Here is an 11541-nt window from a genome sequence, read left to right on the forward strand (position 1 = left end):
TGAAAAAACTCTTCTTTTATTGTGAGGAAAGCTCTTTTACTACTTAAATTCTACAATAGAAACAAGAAAAAAAATTGTGATTTTCAAAATCCCCAAAATACTCTTGTTCTCTCTTTTAGAAGGAATTGCTCCAATCTCCCCAAAGATAATATTTATACACAAGCATACAGACACATTTACAAAGTTGTTAGCCACATATAATCACCCACTGCATACCGAAAGGCCAAAAAAGACAGTGTGGATGAATATTGAGCTATTTTATCATCAAGAATCCACATTCTCATATGCGTAATATGTTGAATAGAGTGCTTTGTTTAGATACTTCTATAAGAATACTATTTTTGTCATGTCTGTTGTTTTTCCAAGGTGGACAATGGCACTCAGTCAAAAAAATTTCCCTCAACAACTATGTAACACACAATATTGTTTTCTTCATCAAGTGGCCATGGCGTATGGAATACCCTGGCACTATCTTCCCATTATGTATCCAAGTAAACACATCGCAAAAATTTGGATTGGTAGCGTACTTATCAACCATATCCTTGAAGCTTCTATGATAAATTGAGTAAATAGCCAAGACTAGGGGCTTCTGAGACAGTGCATCTACCACTAAATTTTTATGTCCCTGAACATGGACAATCTGGAAGTGAAACTGTGACAAGATGTTAGCCCACCACATCTACGTTTTTGAAAGATGCTTCTGTGACAAGAAGTAGTGTTAACTCTGATGATTAGTAAAGACCTTGAAATTGGCTCCGAGTAGGTAATGTCGCCACTAAGTAAAAGCATGGATCACTGCGAATAGCTCTTTCTCATAAATTTGTTATATCAATTTTGACCTTGAAGATAATCTACTTTCATAAGCAATCACATGGGCTTCTTGCATTAAGACCACTCCCAGACTACCCCCACAAGCATTACAATAAAATTTGAATGGCTTTTGTAAGTCTGGCAAAGCCAACACTGGGCTTGTAGTCAACTTTTCCTTAAGTGTCTAAAAGGCAGTCACCTCTGTAGGTCCCCATGAGAAACGGACTCCTTTTTGAGTCAAATAGTGCAAAGGGAAATCTACCTTTGCAAACTTCCAAATGAAACGCCTATAGTAAGAACACAAGCCCAAGAAGCTTCTAACTTCATGAACATTCTTCAAGTCTGGTCAATCACGGATAGTCTCAATCTTGATCGGGTCCATCTGTACTCCTACTTTTGAGAAAATGTGTCCTAGAAAGTGTATCTCTGGTAAGAAAAACTCACTCTTTTTGGCGTTGATAACTAATATGTGATCACACAATGCCTGGAAGACCTATAGCAGATGGTGTCCATGTTTCAGTTCATCCTTGGAAAAAACTATAATATTATCAAAGAAAGTGTCCACAAAAGATCGATGCTCTCTAAAAAGCATATCCATCATTCAATTGAAAGTTGTTGGAGCATTGGTAGGTCCAAAAGGCATCACCAAACGTTCGTATAAGCCAAATCTTGTCAAAAAGGCTATCTTGTAGACATCTCGCAGAGCGATTCTGATTTGATGATATCCGCTTTTCAAATCAATCCTACTAACAACTCTATAATCAATGCTCATTCTCCAAGATCCATCTTTCTTTAATACCAACAAAATCGGAGAGCAATAGGGTGAAGTACTCGGCTTGATAAGACCCTTTTCAAGAAGATCTTTCACTTGGTTCATGATTTCTTCATTTTGGGCTCTCGACTAACACGGTAAAATGGTTGGTTTGGTGGTATGCTTCCAGAAATTAGATCAATAGTATGATCCTTAGGACGAGATCCCGGGGGATTCACCATGGAAAACTTACCGCACCACGTAAGTGCAAGGGAGGGATTTTCTTTTACAAGCTACATAAGCGCATAAGTTAGGGGCAGGTCCCCCAATAATTTATCTCCCAAGCTTAAAAATAAGGGAGGGGGTATCATATTAAGGGGGGGGGGGGGGAGTGAGAAAATTGGGAAAATGAGAGGAAGTTTTTGTGTTTCAAAATTATAGCTTCTCAAAAGAATCTGCGCTCTAACTTGTGAGTCAATAGCTACAAAGATACATGCAAGAACTAACACTGCTTTGTATCAATTGCTTGTTTTATGATTATACTTAATTTGTTGAGGTATGTAAGCTATAAAGAGTTTGTATAGATACAAATTTACGCACAGAACCTAACACAACTTTATAACCATGTTTTCTGAGTAATTTACATGGGTCAAAATTGGACGAGTAGCTAGAGTGCAGGCTGAATGGGCACATAGTTTAAAAGTCAAACTAAGACACATTGAGGGTACATCTAGTTATCAATATAAGTGGTTGCTTAGTATGTTGCCAGTCACTATGCTACACTCTCTTTGACTAGTTTTACTCAGTTAGATAATGTGAGACCTAGATTTTATATGTAAGATAGGGGTATGATAGTTTTTTGTATTCATTGTCTTATAATCATAGAAAGGGGACTCATATTCCCTAATATGAGTCGTATATAGGGGTTCTATCAAAGTTGTCCGCTCGCAGGTGACGTCCCATTTTGTATATATAGCGAATCCCGCGGGGATGAGATAGGGGTAACTCGCCTGGCAAGCATTCAGAGAAATAAGTAGCATGTGTGTGGAGAAAATATTGGTGTTCTTTTTCTAGTTCAAACATGTTCATTCAATTTTCATCATTCAACTCTTTCAAATATATCGAGTAAACAAAAATACTGAATCTCTTTAATTTTGAAATGGCCAAAACCGATACAATAGCGATAGATTCGCCGTTCAATTTACATCTAGTACAATTTTTTGCCCTTCTCATTTGTCAAAGTCGCTTTCCTGGCACGATAGTCGACCACAGTATTGTTCTTATGGTACCAAGGGATTCCGAGGAGGACATCGTCCGGCGATATGTGTTCGAAACGTGAGCCGAGAAGGCGTCACACCTCTAGCTGTGAGAGGTGTGAAAGAGAGAGAACAAGAGACACTGACAGCTCTAGCAATCGCCGTAAATATCAATTGATTGAATAATGCTTTGAGTACAACTTAAACCTTAGCCAAGTTGGCGAGCTGTTAACAGCACTGTCACTTAGATCATCCGCTAACTACAAGTTTAAGCTCTCGTTTTACAGGATTAACCGGGCCGTTAACAACACCGCGGCTTAATAAGATGATTAATTATCCTTCAGACTGATATCGGTGAAGAATATTTCTACCTACCGCTTTACCTGCTTCAATTGCCTTCAAGAGCTCTCTGCACTACTCCTTTTCCTTGCTTTACCTCGTTTTTTCCTTGCCTTTTTAATCATGGCCGCTCACCTTATGCTTGACGAGAGAGAGACTTCATGCTTGCTTAGATCCGAGAACGAGAGATAAAGCCTTCCTTTCCTTATGCTCCCCTCTACCTTCTTCCTTCTCCTGACACAACCAACACCTCCTTCAACCAAGGAAAAACCTTGCTTCTTAACTCCGAGAGCAAGAAGTGAGTTGCTTTCCTTGCTCTCCGGCTCCTTGCTTATGCATGAGAGCAAGAAAAAGAGTGGCTTATTGCACCCCTCTTCCCCTTGCTTATGCTCGAGAGAGTCCTTTAGCTTCGCTTTGCTTCTCCAACACGAAAGAGACCTACTTGCTTTTCTTTGGTTCTTAAGCAAGAGAGAGAGAGAGAGAGAGAGAGAGAGAGAGAGAGAGAGAGAGAGAGAGAGAGAGAGAGAGAGAGAGAGAGAGACCGATTTTCCTTTGTTAGCCAACGACGAGAGAGAGAGAGAGTCTCCCTTGCTTGCTTTGTTAGCCGAGGATGAGAGAGTGAGAGAGTGAGAGATTTGCCTTGTTCACCTTCCGAGCTCCCCCATCTTCCCTCCTCTTCTTCTGTCACACCCCCCAATCCTCTTCTCGTCCGAGTTCCCTCTTCTCCTCTTTCCTCGCTTCACCTAGGTCGAGAGCCAAAGAGAGGGATCAAGTGAGAGCGAGAGAGAGCCGCTTCCTTGCCTTCCCTCAGTACCCTTCTCCCCCCGCCTTGTCGGCCTCCTTTGACAAGCCCTCGTTACCTTATCTTCCTTTGTTACCTTATTCCCCTTTTATACTAAAGCCCCTCTTTCCCTGAAGCAACGACGGTGCCGTCGTTGCTAGGTGGGAAGCAGCTTGATGATGTGGCAGTCAACGAACGGACATGCTTCAATTTTGGCAAGAGTACTGCCGAACATGGGCGCCCAAGCATGTAGAGCAACTCCCTCTTCTGTGTCAAAGACAATCAAGCTCCACAGAGCGCATTGCGAGCGCCTTTCTCCCTCTCCCCTACATCGTTCCCTGCCTGCACACCATCTTCTTTATTTTCCCCCCCCTTCACACCCACTTACTTACATTGGGCGGGCAGCCACTCTTGTTTCGGGCGGCCTTAGTGCTTTTTCATTGGGTGGCCTTCTCATTGGCTTTGACTTGGGCGACCTAACCACTTCGTAAGGGCACCACATTAATTTCGTATACATATCGTACAAAGCATTGCCAAGCTCCTACATCTTTCTCAAGAAGCCCTTGTCTGAGACGTTATTCGGACAAAGAGCTCAGCAAGAACTTTTTGTGCTTTTGTAACGCCACCACATTTGGCATATAATTCACCAAAACATCCCTAGACTCCAGATGTCCTCCTAAAGCCCTCCGCTGGCATATCATTATCTTTCTTAGCATGGAAGCATTTTTTTGGTATCTTTCTTAGCATGGAAGCTGAGCTGCACGACATCCACCCCCTCTGAACTTGCAGAGCCTCTGATCTGTGCCAACTGCACTTCATTCTGCATCTGCTATAGGTACTTTAAGCTCTTTGCCATCATCAGACTCAAATAATTGATAAACATATGGAAAATAATATAATGCTTACACCCTATCATCAATGTTCTAACTTAATCATTAGGTAGCTTCCCATAAAAAATCTTTGAACTGTATCTACCGTATCTCCAAACTGTATCTATTGTATCTCCAAACTGTATCTTTGAACTGTATCTACTGTATCTACCCCGCGAGACTCAAGTGCTCCAGTTAATGATGCACACGTCTTGACCATTAAGATCGCATTAGGGAACCCTATGAAGCTCAAGTATGCCTTACTTTGTCTGCACAGGAAATGGCCGTCAAGTCCTTTACTTCAAGTTCTGGTAGTAGAATCAACTCAAGATGTGAAGATACTTCATCAATTATCCAAAGAAGTCAGTTGGAAGCTATCCATGTAATCTTATTGATCGCATGACCAAAAATCTTTTGACTAAAGCATAATCTAGAAACCAAAACCTTGTACCATGCAACCTGTTACAACAGATCACTGGTACTCTTCAAATTTGCAACTTGCACTTTTGCAATCCCCGGGATCAAACGGGAAACCAATCTTTTGCCCCACTGTGAGCATTCTTTAAAAAAAAATTGACCATCCTCCAAGATCATAGGGAAAATACAAAATTTTCCAATCAGTAGAGCATAAACATATATTAACCCACAAATCTTTATGAAAACCGCCTCGATCATATGGCATATAAGTCAATTGCCTCGGACCATCCATATATCTGTCACCTCTTGGGTCAAAAGCTAGCTCAAAATCTCCTACATCTTTGGTTAACATCAAATCCCATATAGCATCAAGTATCACTAGATACTTCCATATCCCCTGTGCAATTGGCTCATCCAATTGTCGATCATCAATCACAGGTAAAAGCATTGCTGAGCCTCAAGGGAATTCATTATCTTCCTTAAGCTAGAGAATACCTAAGGTAGACCACACACAAGTAGCAAAAGCCACGACAACAAGGCTATACTCAATTTAAAAGCAGAAAATCAAACAATGCTGGTTGGCATTGAAGGCTGTGAAATCACTTGTTATATGAAGAATAGTAATTGGGTAACATGCTGACATATTGGATCATAGACCATGGAAAAAAGTTTATCACAACGACGTGAGACCTACGAATAGTCCTAACGCCTGGCTTGAGGTGCAAGTCATAGACACATCAATCTAAACTTCTCTAGCGAACTGATTTCACAATGAGGAATGTCCCCCCTTAAAGCTGATGGCCCTTGTACTGCATCTACTACTCCAAAAACCATGACAATAATCGTACGAGAAGATTTACTTTAAAAGTATTACAGCGGGGGCTCAAGATGCTAAGTCAAAAAACGAAAAAGAAGCGTTACATTTGAAGCCTAAAAAGTTGTATTTGAACCTGAAAGGAGGCTCCCTATATCCTCCCAATCAGCCCCAATGCTTTCCTACTGTTCATCAATTCTATTTTCGCTATCAACTGCCCTCACAATGGCTTCTTTAAACACTAAGCCTTTGTGGAGAATGAGCACATGATCCCCCACCTCAATCCATGGAGGAACCCAACCACGATAACCCAAGCAAACCAGCCTAGAGCATACCATACATCCACTAACCTCATATGCTATCTTCATATGTATTGATGGAGATTCAAACCAGAAAAATGCATGGTTGATGGTTGATATGGGTAGGATAGGCATACTAGTTATAAGATCTACATATGGGTAGGATAGGCATACTAGTTATAAGATCTACATCGTTAGCGTCATGTGCAAGACGCTCCAGCACAACAAAAACAATAATAGTTCCTCCTTGTTCATGAGAAAAAATCTTCTTCAAGCAACCCCTCTGCATGGACCCCTCAAAAATAACATTATCGCCAACCATATACAAAGTTCAGAGTAGGTAGGATTTTGCATACTATAAACCACTTGCTTGAAGAATTTCTGGTTGGAAAAAATCCCTTGTAGTTCTTTGTAAATCTCAAGCAAGTTGTCCCTCTCAAATCTGTTCAAGAGGAAAGTTTGCCGTTTTTTCCTTCCCACCAAAATGCCTTTTTCATGAATAATATCCTTGTAAGCAAATGGAGGCAATCGGTGGCATCTATCCCAAAGGTCTTGAGCTTGCTTTTTTTATGTAACATGGAAAGCCATCCTTCTCTATTTTAAACTACTACTATAGCCTAGTGAACAGAATCCGACATTGGAAACGAGTGTAAGATATCTCGTTTGACCAGTTATTGGTTGGTATACTTAAATACCCTAGCACATTTCTTTCAAACGAGAAGCACCAATAGAAATCATGGGACCCATGACACATAATATTCCAAATATTTCTCCACTACTTGTGAGGAAAACACCCTAACATCTCAATGAATCAGCTACATACTCCAATGCAGAGCTATTTGGTCCATAATACTCCTCACATAGAATGCACCACAAACAAATCAAGGAGCGACAAACATGAATATCATGTTGAGTCCAACCATGCTTTCTAGTGGAGTCAAAGAACATGCATGTGGGCAAAGTCAACAAGTAGAAGCCCAATATTAATTTTTGGCTCACTAAGTTTGTCTTTAAGATGCAATATTTGTGGAAGACACGAGTAAAAAAACTTCTTGCACTCCTCAGATTTAAACATTTTGTAATGACTTGAAGGGTGCTCACCATCTACCCGAATTCAATATTGTATTGGGGATAGCTTTTGCAACCTACTTGACTATCTCATCTCTCTTCTTTTTCAAGGAGGTGGAAGCGGTGTACATCATCTTCCTTATGTACTTTTGAAATAGGTTAAGGAATAAGATATGCATCATGTCATATACTAGTTCCTTTGTTATATCAAACCCATACAAATGGTATAGACTCCATAGTATTGATTCACCTGATAGACCTGCATATCTTAGCACATCCTCCTTTTGCTCTTTTGTCCTTTGGCTTTTTGCCACTTTGATTGCATCCCACATTTCTTGTGCCGTCCTCTTCTTTGGCGGATACCTCCCCTGATACCTGTTTTTGTCATAGACATACCTACACCCATTTGCTTCCTCAACTAGATTTGCATGCAAGTTATATCGCCTGCAAAAGCTCATTCCCCCGTCTTTTGACCGAGCTTACACTGAGCCGGGTGATCGCCTGTACACAACATTAACATTGTTCAAAGTTGCACCAAACCACCTTGTACATCCTCATCAAGTGTATTTGGATGGTAGTTATAGTTCACTTCAAATCCATCTAAGAAAGAGATTTGCAAATCGCTAAGCAAAGGCTGTAGGAAAGAAGAGAATGTCACCATGCTTCTTTTCCAGATCCTTATGAGAGAGAGGTAGGAACAACACCAAGAATGAGCCTAGAATCGATTTTTTGCCACCATTAAGTACGACTATCTCGATCGCTTCACTATTCTTCATGGTTGTTGATGCTGCCTGAAAGCTGTCCCAGTGCATCATGAGTGCAAAATTGTGAGGATCTCCCTAGATGCATAGAAACACAATGCTTAAGATCCAAAAATTCAGCACTCATGTGTGCACATAACTTAATGACACGCTTGCTAAAAGAAAAACTCTCCCTTGATGAGTTGTTTCTTCCTCCTTATCATTTGTCTGCACTTGGTGCATTTGAAAGTATACTCTTGTGATGCTTCATCCCAAGCCATATCTAATTGTGGACTTCGTAAACTACTAGGAAAGGCTCGATACGATAAATTGCAAGATCTGTTGTTGCAAATTATAGGAGCTTCCCAACATGAACATGGATAACAAAACTGTTGGTAAATTCTTGTATTTTCACCGTCCCAAAACTCATGTATGTGCTTAATTAGGAAAGTCTCGCACATCTTTGCCCAACCATTTGCTTCATGCATGCCACATACCTAAGAAGTCGTGGCAGTATGATTGACTCAGATATAATGTCTTTAACTGCTCAATCAAAGAGATGTAGTGAAATGATATCATTTGTTTTCTTGGGTTGTTACATAAAGTACACCTCTCACAACACCTTTCACAATCATGCTTTAAGAGAGTCGACGATAATGTGTCATTACACGTGCATTTCAGTGCTGCTTTCTTGTCAAGATCCTCTAAGCTTGGGTGGAGTACACTTGGATCGTGGATATGATTCTCCTTTCGGATGTGTAGCTTTCACTCTTTCGGAAAGACCATGCCCCTATCTTTGTACAACCTCAATAACTTTGAGAAGCTAGAAGTAATTGGGCTGCCATTGAGACATCCATCCCAATCCTTGGACTTCTGTATCAATAGAGAAGCCAAGCATGGTTCCTTAGTGGTAGTTAATTTCTTTCCCTTTGAGGGAGAAAGTTGTTCAAACAACACTCGTAAGATGTCATCTTGTAATTTTATCAATGCCCAATGCTGATCTAGGGTCGACTGCAACCGGGTACGCAATCTAAAATCTGATAGTCAAGAGCTTCCTCATTTAAGGCATTGAAACTTCAAAGAAACATACGGACACAACTGACAGCTTGTTCCTCATGGAAGAAAATTCATCCCAAAAAGGCATGATTACTCACAATGAAGTAAGAATACACAGTTTTATTATCCAAGAAGGTGCCCAGAAGTGCATCAGAGTGAGGATAGTCCACACATTCTTTCTTCAATTTGCTGGTAGCCCGGAACCAGTTTTAGACTATAAAAGAATCACAAAGTTATGGGTTTGCAAAAGCCACAAGTAAGAAGGGCATCCCTGACAGACATAAGTGCAACATATGCAGCCCAGAATGTTGTGAGTTTGGAGGCCCAGAGTTTCTACCTCCATGAATAATTTCATGCAATGCATGTTGCTTTGGCTATCTCACTAAACCAACCTTAATGGGCTGATTTTTATGGGAAAGGACACTGCACTTTTGTCGAGAAAGAATCAAGAATTGCCGCCCTCAATGACCATCTTCGCACTCTTTCCAAGCATCTATGCAACTTGTGCATGCTATGGAATGAGGCGATTGGGAGAGATCCGCTCAACACTAGGTCATGCTTAATATACTCGTCTAAAGCTACGTGCACTACAAGAGGTTGTGTGCACTTGTGACGCTGTTAGCGACGGAAATACACTGGGTTTTTATAACCCCCGGCGTCGCTAATAGCGTCGCTACGAGAGCATCGCTATAACCGTCGCTATGACCGTCGCTATGTGTGTCGCTATATACAGACGCTCATAGCGACGCCCATAGCGACGGTCATAGCGACGGTTATAGCGACGTTTACACAGAAGTCTATAGCGACGCTCATAGCGACGCTACAGAGCCATAAATAGCGACGGTTATAGTGACGCCCGAGAGAAATTTTTTTTGGTGACAGGGCATTGAATGCCCTGCCACCCATCAAGCATATTGTACTTGATTCACTTTTTAAAAAAAGTGCAAGGGTAGATACTAGACCCAAAATAGTCACCCACAAGACGCATTGTTTGCAAAATTGACAAGCGTAAAATTGACAATTGTACACATCATAGGAAAAATGAATTGATTGGCAAATGTAATAATGACAATTGTACAACATCATAGGCATAAAGAATTGATTGGCAAAATGAACTACGGTGACAAATGTAAAAATATACATGGTTCAAAAAGACGTATAAAATCCGTCTCATGATACATAAGCTATGAGAAACCCTAAACTAATGCTATCTAGCTACGGCTAAACTGACGTCGTCTAGTCAGACGTCTCATCGCATCCAAGCGGCATATCTGTCAGATTTTGCAAAAAAAGACAATAAGACAGCTTTCAGTAAGTATAAACATATAACGACATTTATAAAACAATACAAAAAATAGAAAAGAGTAAACCCTAATACTAACCATGCCGCCGCGAGAACTGAGAATGTCCATCAGGGAGTTTAAGCCCTTCCTGCCTGCGTACTCGCGCTCGTACGGTGTGGGATCACGTCCTGTCATAGACCACTGTCAAAACATACAAAGATTTCATTATGTTAGAATTAAAAAACTCATAAACCCTCAACTATCAAACATAAAGAGCAATGCGAAAACACTTACAAAATCGGCCTCAAATGATGCCCATCCACCGCTCCCCAAGTGGTGCGAGCTCCCTGCCTCTACTCGCGCTCTTGCTGCACCCTTTTGTTGCTTCCACTTGTCGGGATTCTCGCGCGCTGCTTTCTTCGCATTCTTCCAATCTTCTTTGGCCAGCCAATCTGGCCTGTTCCACCCATGCTTGAATGCTTTTTACACTTCGGAACGCTTGTGTTTGCATTATTCGCGCATTCGAATCTTCATCAGGTCTTCATTGAAGCGCTGATACCGTGTTGGAACGGGAAACTCATCATGAAGTATGCTGATGACTCTGTTTTTTAAATCACTTGGTACTTCACTCCATTTGTTTAGTACCTAGTGTCTAAACAGCTGAGAGCAAAGACCACGCATGCGCGAGATCACCTTGTTGCCGTCATCATCCATGATGATGACGCCGTTGAAGTCGACGGAGTAAGGCAAGCCCTCTGGCCGGTGACGCGTGAACCTGGGTGTCTCGGCAGGGGTCTCTAGCGGCGTGTTGATGGGGGTACGGACGTTAGGTGTCTCCATCGGCGTCTGGGCCCCAAAGCGAGGAGTGTCGAGTGGGGTGGCTCCTGGCGGAGTGGGTAGAGGTGTGTAGCTGCTAGGAATAGTCAGCCGTGCAAAACCTGGCGTAGATGGCGATGCTGTGGATGGTGTGGGGGCGGGCAAAGAAGGGAAGGGTAAAGAGCCTCGTCGAACACGAGGCGGTGTGGAGGCATCGGCGGCCGAATCCCCACAACAACCGC

The sequence above is a fragment of the Adiantum capillus-veneris genome, chromosome 9, assembly GCF_014529385.1.
Source record: "Adiantum capillus-veneris isolate H3 chromosome 9, ASM1452938v2, whole genome shotgun sequence".
NCBI lineage: Eukaryota > Viridiplantae > Streptophyta > Polypodiopsida > Polypodiales > Pteridaceae > Adiantum > Adiantum capillus-veneris.